The sequence below is a fragment of the Sciurus carolinensis genome, chromosome 10 (assembly GCF_902686445.1).
Source record: "Sciurus carolinensis chromosome 10, mSciCar1.2, whole genome shotgun sequence".
Classification (NCBI taxonomy): Eukaryota; Metazoa; Chordata; class Mammalia; order Rodentia; family Sciuridae; genus Sciurus; species Sciurus carolinensis.
In genome coordinates, this window is record NC_062222.1 from 77,790,244 (window position 1) to 77,801,529 (window position 11,286).

General features: G+C 35.2%; 1 pseudogene; it reads left to right on the forward strand.

Annotated features, from left to right (window-relative positions):
- The first annotated feature begins 227 nt into the window (after positions 1-227).
- On the forward strand, positions 228-2,213 carry LOC124994239 (golgin subfamily A member 7-like; annotated as a pseudogene).
- The last annotated feature ends 9,073 nt before the right edge of the window (positions 2,214-11,286 follow it).

The following is an 11,286-nucleotide window of genomic DNA, read 5'->3' on the forward strand; positions in this document are numbered from 1 at the left end:
CAGTTCGTGAGTAAATGGTTGCATCCCTATGGAGGAGAACTGAGAAAATCTCTATCATGGTAATTGTTATGGTGTTGCAGGGACATTTTTTCTGTGGACCTGGCCTCCTCTTCAGTCAATGTGCTCCAGGTCTAAAAAGTAATTCAGGCCTGAATTTGAGCAAAGTATAATGGCTTTTTATTTTAGCCATTGCTCTTGGCCTTTTGGTCATTCATCTTCAATTTGTTATGACGGTACAAACTGAGTAGTATCCATGTTGGCTCTCATCTAATTTGCCCTTAGGGTCACCAGTTCAATTAACCATCTACATAACCCTCTTTAGGTCAAGTCCTCTTGGCTGTCATTCCAAAATGGAATGGGGAATGTGGCTCATTACAATAATTGCATCCACCTGGCTTCTAGCAGTTAAGTGCTGCCACCTGGCCTCCATTGTTTTGGGCTCCTATCAGCTTCATTCTGTAACAGTCTTTCTGTTCATCAGTCCTGGCTTACAGAGCAGAGGCATCACTAAACATGTTAGCACTGCTGGTAGCCTTTCATCAATATGTTCTCTATGGCCTGTGATCAGGTATCCCCTGGGTGGATCTGAGGAACATCATCCTCCAGAGGGTCTTCTGGTCTCATGTGTATATGAAGTTCCTCACAACAGAATACCCACCTCCTCACCTAGTATAACTGTTTCTTCACGTAGCATCCCCATCTGGCAGTAAATGACATAAGATAATTTTACTCTATTTTACTGTATTTGAACTTTTAAAGTATGTATTCATCTTTAGCTTGAGCCATTTTAAATAATAAAAGAAAAATAATAAATATAAAGAAAAAATTTGAGCCAAGGAATAATAGAAGCTTTAGATTTGGTTGTAAGCAGGTATAATGGAAAAGAATAGACTTTAGAATGTGCAGGTAAGCTGGGCATGGTGGTGCACATCTGTAGTGCCAGCAGGAGGATAGAAAGTTCAAGGTCAGCCTCAGCAATTTAGTGAAGCCCTAAGCAATTTAGAGAGACCCTGTCCCAAAATAAAAAATAAAAGGCTGGGGGATGTGTTTCAGTTATTAAGTACCTAAGAATTCAATCCCTGGGACAAAAAAAAAAAAAATCAGGTAAGATTTCCCAGTGTTGGAATAAATTTATTAATTTTAAAAATAGCCCTAAATTTATTCAGTTGAGTTTATATTTTCTGTCTTCATTATGGAATGCAAAAAACACAATGGAATAATTTATCAGAGTTATAAAGAAAAGGGATTTTGAATCTAAAACTTCATTGAAAGTTTCCTACAAAGGCAAATAATCATCAATATGTTAAAAAACAAGGTAGAAATTTTCATTCATCAAGACATTCAGAAACTCTACATTTTACTCAGTCTTTCTGAAAGGCTTTAAGACACATTCCTATGATGAATTATCAAAAATGGAAATTTTTTTTGGGTGGGGGCAGGCGCGCGGGGCCTGGCCTGGTGGTAGCTGAAGACCCAGTGGCACTGCATGGGTGAAGGGGAGTGGCGAGCAAGCCGGAGGCCTTGAGTTTCTTTGGGCGGTGGGTGGGTCGGGAGGGCCTGGGAGTCTGAATCCCTGGTCCAGGCCCGGGGTCTGACCCGTGGTGCCCCTCCCCCACTCCCCGAACTCGCAGCTCAGGGGTCCTGTCCTCGCCCCGAGGCCGGTGTCCAGGAAGGTAGTCATTCAAGGCAACTACAGCAGTGGCACACGCTGCCATTCCAGACCCAGCTCACCGCCGAGCTGAAGAACGGGATTGATAGGCAGCAGTTTGAAGAAACAGTTCCAACTCTAAATAACCTTATGCAGAAGCAGAGAAGCTAGGGGACCAATCGTATCTTGAAGACTGGTTTGTTTAACAGCATATACCATCTTCTTATGCATGGAAACTCATTATGAGAAAGTTCTGAAGAAAGTCTCCAAATACATTCAAGAATAGAATGAGAAGATACACGCTCCCCAAGGCCTCCTCCTGATAGACCCTACTGAGAGAGAACTTCGAGTTATTGAAATTACCATTTATGAAGACAGAGACATAAGCATTGAAAAACAAACCATGAAATTAAAGATCCCACCTTCAGCAGGGACCCTCATCTACCCACTGGCCAATTACAGCGTGTTCCTACCTCCTCTCCAGAGCATCGTTCCTTTGTGTCTGCTGCCAGAGCCACGGTGCCATTTATTCCAAGGACTATCCAAAATTCCACACCTGGCATGACCTGTAGTTGCTGTAGTTGCTGGCAGCGTCCATTTTGTGTCTCTAAATTGTGTCGGACTCTGTAATCTTTTGATTCTTTCTGAGAAAACACAATGAAGCATTTCACTTTTGATTCAAAGTGATTAATAAAATATGCAACTGGTCAACCCAAAGCAAAGTTTTCTCACCTCCCACCAGTACCATGAATTCTCTTCATTCCTTGGGCCAGTTTTCCAGGTGACTTTAGACTTCAATGAGTTTATATTAGCCAATGTTCAGTCTTATTCCCTCAAATTAATAAAAGACTTTTTTTCCAGGTGAGGGGACAGACTATGTCTGTGGTTATACCAATGCATTTCCCATATTTCTAAAACTACCCGTTTTGTCATGATTCAAATCTTAAGACTGATTTCTGTTGTTCAGTTTTCTAACCAAAGCTCATTGAAAAAAATATTGTATAATGTTATTTCTTTTACTATAACAGTTATATCTAATTAAAGCAGTAATATATGCAATTTCTAGTTATTTTCTTTGGAGATTTTTATATTATTGCATTACCTTGAATGTTGGAAAGTTGTGGTATGTGTTGCTTGTTCATTACACAAATAAGTAAGCACAGTAAAGTGAATGCTAAACCATCAAACACATATGTCCCTGCTGTGTCCCTGAATGTGCCATAAGCAAGTATAGTAAATATTTTAATTATAGTTTTGTTGTAAATATAAGTTATGAGGAAAAAAATTGATAGGCATAATACTGTATATTGCTAATTTTTAACCCTACTGGCAACTTTATGATTTATAGATTCTTCATTTGGTATTCAGCACACAGAAATCTTATGATTGGTTTAAGTAAGTTAAATGACTTCAAAGTTAAACTCTCAAGTATGAATCAATATTTCTAGCTCTCTTTTGTCTATATATTCCTAATATTTGGGTTTCTTATGCCCTTCATACTTTTCTAGGTTTGAGAGCACTGTATTTGGGAGAAAGTTAAGAAATATATTAGGAGAAAATGAAGCAGTTAAAAGTTTTACTTTCAGAGATATTGTAGGTGCTAAAACTGAATTTAATCTTTCAGTTGTAATTTCTTTTCTGGATATGGTAATTATTCAATAAATCCCATCGTTCTGTGCAATATCTTAATTATATAAAATTTTGTTACTTATAGCCTCTTACAGACTGTCTCTCTGCCTTTTGAACCCGTTGCAATAACATTGCTGAAATATTAGGACATTAGTAAAACATTAGTAAAAAATTTTTAAATTTTTTTAGTTGTCAATGGACCTTTATCTAATTAATTAACTAATTAATTAATTAATATGTGGTGTTGAGAATCAAACCCAGTGCCTCACACATGCTAGGCAAGCTCTCTACCACTGAGCCACATCCCCAGCCCAGTAAAACTTTTCTTAAACAAACTAAAAATAGACCTATTGATCAAAAATCCCAGTAAGCTTATTGATAAGTACAAAGAACTGTTAATATGAATAAAACTTAATAAAATTATTTTAATATCATGAAAATGAAATAAGCATAATATTTTAAAACTTCAAAATGTAAAATTAAAGAAATGATGAGTGTTTAAGATGAATAACCTAAATATCCTAAATTAATCATTACACAATTTATTAGTGTATCGAAACATCACACTGGACCCCATAAAGATGCACAATTATTATCTGTTAATTTAAATAAATTTTAAAATAAATAAATAAAATTCAAAATGATTTTAACAAAACATGATTTTTGTGGGAGGGGGCAAGGAAATAGATACATACTGAAGGTATGTCACATTCTGGAGGAAATTATCGTCATTTTGATTCCAGGGAAGATTCTCATCAGTGATGAGCTCCTTGATTCAGTCTCTGTGACCAGACAAAAAAGTGTTCTGGTCAGTCAAATCCACTCACCTTTCTGTTTCTGCATTGGTGGAGGTGTGGAAACAGCAAAAACTCCACACACAGTAAGGGAAGAAGCTTTCTAAAGATCCAAAAGAAGGGGGGACAAGGAACCAGGAAGCTGAAATGTATAAGTATCCCAGACCACTACCAAAACACTTTCTAAGTCACTAAAGGCAAAATAAATAAACCAAAATGTCAAATAGGCAAATTCTAGAAAAGGTAATAAGAAAAAAACCAATGAGCACAGTAAATTAAAAGCATGAAACAAGGTTTAAGAATAAAATTAAAATATTAGTAATCTGGGACTGAGACTGGGGTTCAGTGGTAGAGCATTTGCCTAGCATGTGTGCGGCACTGAGTTTGATCCTCAGCACCACATAAATAAATAAATTAAATAAATACATTAATAAAGTTATTGTGTCCATCTACAATTGAAAAATTTTTTTAAATATTAGTAATCAAAATAAAGGGCTGGGGGTGTTGCTCAGTGGTATAGTGCTTGCCTGGCATGCATGAGGACCTAAGTTAGATCCCCAACAACACAAAAAGAAAAAAAAAAAATCACTATAAATATAAATAGATAAGGGTTCCTTTTAGGAATGAGACTTATCTATATTTAATTACAAGAGATATGCCTAACACAAAATGACACCAAAAGATTGAAAATAAAGAGTTGTATCAAGAGAATTCTACCTAGAAAAAAATGTGTCAATAACAATTATGTAGGATAGAATTAAAAGGAATCATGTGTTAACCAAACAAAAGGAATATTTATGTTGATAAAATCAAAACCCATCATAAGATATATATTCAAACATCATAATATTAAAATGTATACAATAAAAAATATGAGTAATCAAAAGACTGACAAAAACCACATCCTTATGAGTGACTTCAACATACTTCTTATACGTGACTAGATCAAGAAAAGGAAAAATGATATGAGGTATATTTATTAATAATGATGTGGGCACCTAAAATGTGTGTTAATCCAGAAACTTTGATGTGAAACTCAAAACATAAAAATTCATGTAGTTATTTAAAAATAAGGACCTCAACTAAAATAACTATTTCTGAGTCAAATAAATGTATAATTACCCTTGAAAACAGGTGTGTAAACAGAAAAGGAACTCATAAAGTTTTAATCATTCTTCCTTGATCTTCCTTCAGATAGATTTTAGTTAATACAGTAACAAGTACTTATGACTGGGAATGGATAGATGATACAAAAATTATGGATGAATGAATGGATAAATAGATAGATTATACAGTTTTAAGAATCAATCCTAAAATAATTGTTTTATTCTTATACATCCATTCCATTCAAGACTATTTCAGAAAGAGTTTATGAACCAGAGCTACCAATATAAAAACTTTATGAGAGTATTTTGAGTAGAAATATCTCAAATTTTACTTTGAAATTTTGAATCTCTAGGTAAAAATAATCTTTAAATAAAGAAATATGAGCCAAGTGTATTTCTCTGAGCCTTAAGGACTTAGTTTTTGGGTGACACAAATCAATGAATATAGTAGTAACACCTCATCCGTATTTTCATTTTCCCTGGTTTCAGTTACATGATGTCAACCTCAGTCAATGCAGTACAATAAGATATTTTGAGAAAGAGATTCACATCATTTTTATTACAGTATATTGTTATAATTGCATTATTTTATTATTATCGTTAATTTCTTACTGTGCCTAATTTATAATAAACTTTATCATAGGTATGTATATATGGGGAAAAATCATAGTATACACAGGGTTGGCTATCATTTGTGGTTTCAGGTTTTCACTGGGATCTTAGAGCATATCCCCTGCAGATAAGGTTTACTATACAGAAATAAAATAGAAGAAAACTTGATCATAAAAGCAATCAGCCTATCACCTTAGGAATTTTTAATGCCATCAATTTTCATATTGTCCTCTTGAATTCACAGTATCATGTGTGGTTTATACACAGCAAATAAGTGCTATGGAGACTTGATAAACATTTGAATATATCACATTTGAATATATCATTCTGTGAATGATACCATTCACAGAATGTAAGGCATAGCTCACAATGCTGATATGGAACCCTCTCAATAGTGAAATAACTAGAAGTTATTTTAAAACATGAAACACTTTTGTAATATTAACATCATGAGCATTATGAATTCCTAGACCAAATTAGGATGAATTGAATTATGCATCAGTTCTTTTTTGTGGCTGTCAAATCAAGGTTACCTCAACAGACCCCATCCGGTTTCTCCTTCCATGTGAAAGTGCACGTAAAGTCACCCACTGCTTACCAGCAAAATGCCGAATGATCCAAAAGCAAAAGTTCATCTTCAGAAAGTCACCATAAAAACATAATACCAAGCTTTGTCCTTATTTTACAGATGCAGAGTTTGACACAGTAATTGATCTCTGACTTGTTCTGACTAGCATAATCAATGTATGTGTAAAAATAAGATTCTGTGAGAAGCAATGAAAAGTGCCCAGAAAGGAAGGGAAGAGGGAATTGGACAATATCTCAAGTAGAAAAATACATAATGATGAAACTCTGGCAATGACTACAGCCTGCATTCAAAACTATGTTTTGAATTGACACTTAAAAAACTCTTACAGGGCACTGGGGAGATAGCTCAGTTGGTAGAGTGCTTGCCTCATAAGCATAAGGCCCTGGTTTCAATTCCCAGCACCGCAAAAAAAAAAAAAAACTCTTACAGGAATTCAGGGTTAATTAAATAAGACAGTGAAATAGAGCCTAGAAACCTTGATAAGAATAAGAAATATGCCATAAAGTGGGGGAGACAACAGCAGTCATGATAATTTTTTTTCCTGGGACCTTAAACTTTGCCCAACTTGTGCTGGACATGATGGTGCAGGCCTATAATCCAGCAACTTGGGAGACTGAGGCAGGAGGATCAAAAGCCAGCCTCTAGGAAGTTAGCGAGGCTCTAAGCCACTTAACAAAAACCTGTCTCAAAATAAAATATAAAAAGGGCTGGGGATGTGGCTCAGTGACTAAGCACCCCTGGGCTCAATCCCCGATACCAAATAAAACAAAACAAAAAACAAAAAAACCTTGTCCAACTCTTTTATAATTATAACAGAACAGGAACGAGAGATCTAATTCTGCAGCTCTCAGTGTAGAGCTGGGGAGAGAAAGCAGAATACAAGAAATCACAACAGTCAAGATGGTCTAGTTTTGCTATTTGTTAGTTTCCTTTTTTAAAGCAAGAAGAAAATATACGAAGTGGGAAAAGTTAATTATTGTACTTTGTACAGTGGCTAAATTATTGAGAGGATGAAACGGAATATAGGAGAATCAAGCTTCCTATACCATCCTCAATCCTCCCAGTGTTTTTAACTTATAAATGCCCATGGTTTTTCTGAACATCATTTCCTTCCCACATATGCTGAGTTAACATCTTTATGACAGAGCAGTACCAAGCGAGAACCCCATTTGGACATAACAAAGATGTTAGAAAAAAAGAAGTAAGCAAATTTAAAAGTAATTTTACCTCCCACACCATGTATCATTCAACTTTCAAAAGTATCAGGAAAACTTTACTGGAGCAAGTTGAAAAGGAACATTTCCATATGGCCTCTTGGTTCCAATTAAGGAAACATAACATTTTAGAACTGGAACCAACTGTAGTGTGGATCTATTTTAGATCTTCCAAATTTCTTTGGTCACAGATCATTCTTTACAAGTGTAAGATATTAATGGAACCCATGCAGCCTAGTGCACACTCAAATTGAAGGAGGAAAAAAAAATCTCAGAAGTGGACAAATGGGAATTCTAACACAAAACCTAAAAATACTAAATTAAGAAATTAAATAATTTTATTTTATAAAAAACAAAAATGAAAATAACAAAAGAATGTGTGCAATTATTGAAGCAAATATGTATAGACCAGACAAGCAGTTGGTCTGGTTATTTGGTAAAGATTACTTTAACATAAATGTGCAAAGTAAACATCCTTCAAGCTTCTGGTAAGCTTAACTGTGTTCTCTTGTCAGGCACATTATTTCTAAATGACACATTATCTGATAATAACAGGAATTATTTTTAAGTGTAGTCGGTAATCTTTTTTGCTATTTTCTTAAATGCACACTAGAAAAAACAAATTTGCTAGTACTAATATTTTTTATGGACTAGTTATGTAGATCTTGCAGAAAACAACTGGTAAAATGTATACTTGGTCTTATACTGGTAAGCCTCTTTAAACCAATGAGGGAACATACAGTTTGGGGAGTGTCTCAGATCTAGATTGCTATTGTCATTGCAATATAAGATATGGGAATAAAGAAAATTAACTTCAATTCTTCCCCACCTACCCTGTCCCACTGAGAAAGTCTACCTATGTGGAAGCTCTTTTAAATAAGTAAACCCTTGGTTTCGGTGTACTTCACCATGGAAAGGAACTTTTCTGCCCTTATAGTGGTTTCGCCCTAATGTATGTGCTGTTCTCAGTGTAACACAGTGTGCTGTTCTACAGTAAAACATTTTTAAGTAGAAGAGGTACATTTCAAAATAATAATAAAAATGTAGCATAATACCTAAACCAGTAATATAGTCATTGTTATCATCAGTTATTATGTGCTATGGACTTGTATGTGCTGTATTTTATACGACTGGCAGCACAGATTTGTTTATACCAGCATTGCTACAAACAGATGAGTGAAATGTTGTACTATACTACAATGGCTATGATGTTACTAAGCAATAGGAATTTTTAAGCTCCATTATAATTTTATGGGAACACCATCGTATATGCAGTGGATCAGACTGAAATGTTGTTACATAGCACACAACCATATTCACTTTTTTTTTTTTTTAAGAGAATTTTTAGGGGTTAAGGTTTCAGCAAGAATTATGAACTCCAGTCTTCCTTGACTTATCTCCCTTTTTGTAAACTTAAATTTTATTTGTGTTGTCATTTTATATTTTATTTCTGCATTATTATAAACTCCACATTCCACATTCATTATTTTATACTTGCTTTATACAGTTAATAGTCTTTTTTTTTTTTTTTTCTTCATAAGAGTGATTGAACCCAAGGGCACTTAACCACTGAGCCATATCCCCAGCCCTTTTTATTTTTTAAGACAGGGTCTTGCTAAGTTGCTTAGGTCATCAATAAGTTTCTGAGGCTGGCTTTAAGCTTGCAAATCATCCTGCCTCAGCCTCCCAAGCTTCTAGGAGGTATATTAATCATTACACAATGTATTAGTTTATTAGTGTAATACAGGTGTGCACCACAGTGCTCAGCAGCTAATTATCTTTTAAAGATACTTTTAAAATAGTATTTTAAGTGTACATTTACCCACACATCTATCCTTTCCAGTGCTCTTCATTTCTTCCTGCATATCTAAGTTCCACCAAGGCTCATTTCCCCTCTGACTAAACAATCTACTTAAGAATTGCACGCAGTGCTGTTCTGCTGCTAAATCCTTAGTTCTATTTGTTTGGAAATGTCTATTTTGCCTTCATTTTGTGAAAGAGTGTTTTCATTGAGTGTAGAATTCTAGATTTGGCACTTTGTTTTTCCTTTAGAACTTTGAAGTACCCTAAATCTTTTTTTTTCTAGTTTCCATTCTTCTTGATGGAAAGTCTACTGCCATTCTTATTGATATTACTATGAATGTAATGTTTTCTATTGTTAAGCATTTCTCTTTAATCATTGGTTTCCAGGAGTTTGACTGTGATCTGACTTAAAAAAAAAAAAAATTAGAAGAGCTGAGGATGTACCTCAGCACTACAAAATATAAGGTAAATAAGTTGGGTGTGGTGGTACATGCCTGTAAGGTCAGTTCCTTGGGAGGCTGAGGCAGGAGTATGGTAAGTTCAAGGTTGTACATTAATCCCCTGGTAAGGATTAACATGATGGTAACTATGAAGATAGGGTGTGGCTAGAGAAGGCGAGTTCCTGGAAGTGTGCCTTTAGGGTTTATATTTGGTCCTTGTTGAGCAGAGTGCCCTCCTCCCATCTCTCTTTTCTTCCTGGTGGCCATGTCCTGCTTTCCTCCACCATACTCCTCCGCCATGATATTCTGCCTTGCCTTGGGCCCAAAGCAAAGAAGTTGGCCTTCTATGGACTGAGCCTGCTAAAACCATGGGCCCCAAAATAAACTTATTCCTCCAATTGTTCTTGTCAGATCTTTTGGTCATAGCAGGGGAAAAAAAAAAAAAAACAACTAAAATATGTGTGAATTTCAATATCTCTATAAATCCCTATCTGATATTGACTGATTTTTCTTTACATTATAGGTCACGTTTCACTTGTTTGTATGTATATTACTTTTGATTAGATTTTGGAAATGGTAAATATTACATAGTTAAATTTCCAGTCTTTTGGTTTGCTTTAGTTTGTTTTTTAGGTTTAGTGTTAGAATTTGTTGTACCATCATATTAAGTTACTACCTTAGTGCAAGTTACTTGCAAATTAACTGGATCCTTTTGAGATTTGTTTTTAAGTCTTGTTAGGACAGGACCAGGCTAGCCTTTATTTTAGGGTTAGTTTGGTCAACTCCTAATGCAAAATCCTCTGGATCCTCTATGAGTGCCTCAGGGATTCAACAGATCTCTCTCTTTTGGATGATGTGAATTCAAATATCTTTCAATCCAGTGATAACTCTGAAGACTGTTTTACTTACGATACTCTTTGAGTTTTATATACTCTCATGGAAGATTCACCCTCTAACTGTATAGATAAGTATTCAACAATTAACTCAAGGAGTCTTCATTTCTATTTGTAGATTTTTTTTTTTTTTTTTTTTTGGTTAAATAACTTTCCTTACTATTCTATCCCTCAAATTCCATCCATCTCAGCTCCCTCTGGTTCCAAACTCTACTGCTTCAATTCAGTGAGTTCACCGTTCTCTCCCTGGGTCCTCCCTCCCTATATCATGGTCTAGAAAAATGCTTCCAAGTAGAAATTCCAGGTGATTGTAAGGCTCAGTTTGTTTGTTTTTCTCCCCTCAGGAACCACTTCATTGTACTACCTGATATCCAGTGACTAACAACAGTTGTTTAATGTGTTTTGTTGAATGTTTTACCTATTTACAATGGAACAGCAAATCTGGTACTAGTTACTCAACAAGTTAAAAAATGGAATTCTGGGGGCTGAGAATGTAGCTCAGTTAGTTGGTAAAGTGCTTGTCTCATGTGTCCAAGGCCCTGGGTTCAATCCCCAGCA